Here is a 1,877-nt window from a genome sequence, read left to right on the forward strand (position 1 = left end):
TTTATTCATCCACCTTGTTATATTTATCAGTTGTTGTTGTTTTTGTTAGTTGCCATCCAGTCGATTCCAACTATGGCAACTGCATGTGTGGGGAATAGAACTGCTCCATGGGGTTTTCAAGGGTGTGACCTTTCAAAAGCAGATCACCAGACCTTACTTCAGAGGAGCATCTAGGTAGGTTCCAACAGCCAACCTTTCAACTATGCTGACTAGTTTTCCACGGCATGAATATAGCACGATTTGTTTATCCATTGTCCTGCTTATTTGGATTGTTTCTAGTTTTTGCCTATTGTGAGTAAAGTTGCTACGAGCATTTGCATACATGTGTTTTTGTGGATGTTTTCATACCCTTGAGTGGAGTAGCTGGGTCACAAGGTAGGTAGATGTTCAGCTTTGTAAGAAACTGTCAAATTGCGTTCCAAAGTGATATGTACCATTTTGCATTCACACCACAATGAAGGAGAGTTCCAGTTATTCCACATCTTTGTCAACCCTCGTTCTGATCAGGGTTTTCGCTTTACACCTTCTTGTGGGTGTATAGCAGAACCTCACTGTGGGTTTTGATTTTATTCTTCTTAATGTTTTCTAGTCCCTGGAGGAGCCTGCTGGAGCTCTGAAGAGCGATCTCTTTTGATAGTCATTTTGACTTCACGAGTGCGGCAGTTTATGGTCAGGAGAGAACCACTGTGGTGTTACACAACTAGTAACGTGGGTTTGTGTGTTTACAGAGGGGAGTAACTGGGCCACTGAGAGATGGTTCCCTGGCAAAGAGAAATATTAATATGCCATTCGAGAACTTATAAAAAGAGGCCTCAGAGGCCACAAGTGAAGGATTACATAACCATTGATATCTACGGATAATCTAGCTCTATTTCATGACTTCAGTGCTGTGGGTGAAAATAATTTGGAGGCACAGAAGGAATAGGAGAAAAAGTTTTACAACTACAGTAGGAACAAAAACACTTGGGGGAATCCATGGAGCCATTAAGGGTACAACGCAGTTGCAAATTCTGGCATCACTCTTTACAAAGCAAACTGTGGGCAGATTATTTGATTTGTATTTCCCTGATGATTTCCTTAACATTGGCCAGGTTTTTATTTGGTTTATTGGCCATTTATATGTATTCCTTTGTGAAGTGTCTGCTTAACTCTTTTGCCTAATTTTTTAAAGTTTTGTTTCTTGTCTGTTAAATTATAGGATTTTTTGTATAGTCTGGACACAAGTAGGAAACCCTGGTAGCGTAGTGGTTAAGAGCTATGGCTGCTAACCAAAAGGCCGGCAGTTCAAATCCACCGGCCAGGTGCTCCTTGGAAACCCTAAGGGGCAGTTCTACACCGTCCTTTAGGGACGTTATGGGTTGGAATCGACTTGAAGGTAATGGGTTTGCATTTTTCTTTGGCCACAAGTCTATTGTCAGATAGACAAATTACAAATGCCTTCTCCCAGTCTAGCTTTCCTACTTATTTTAACGTCTTTTGATGAGCAGAAGTTTTAAATATTTGTAGAGTCTATCCTTCTTTTTTTTTTTTAAATGCTTAGTGCTTCCTGTGTCCTGTCTAAGAAATCTTTCCCTACCCCCAAGTCATGAAAATGTTCTCCTGTTTGCATAACAAAACTTTATGGAAATTATTGCCTTTTAAACTGGCCTCTGGGAAACCCTAGAAATGCCTCCAGGGGAAATTGAGAGGCTCAGAAGCCGGACTCCTGTCCTCCCTCCACCTGTTGGCCTTCATGCTTTGTCCCCACCTCAATCCAAGCAGCCCCCTCCTCATTTTCTGTATTGGGATTTTAACTAAAATTTCATTTAACAAAAAAAATTTCCACTTTGTCTTTAGTCTCTCCGCTGGACTATAAATTCCTTGCAGACAGGAGCTGG

The sequence above is a fragment of the Elephas maximus genome, chromosome 24 (assembly GCF_024166365.1).
Source record: "Elephas maximus indicus isolate mEleMax1 chromosome 24, mEleMax1 primary haplotype, whole genome shotgun sequence".
NCBI lineage: Eukaryota > Metazoa > Chordata > Mammalia > Proboscidea > Elephantidae > Elephas > Elephas maximus.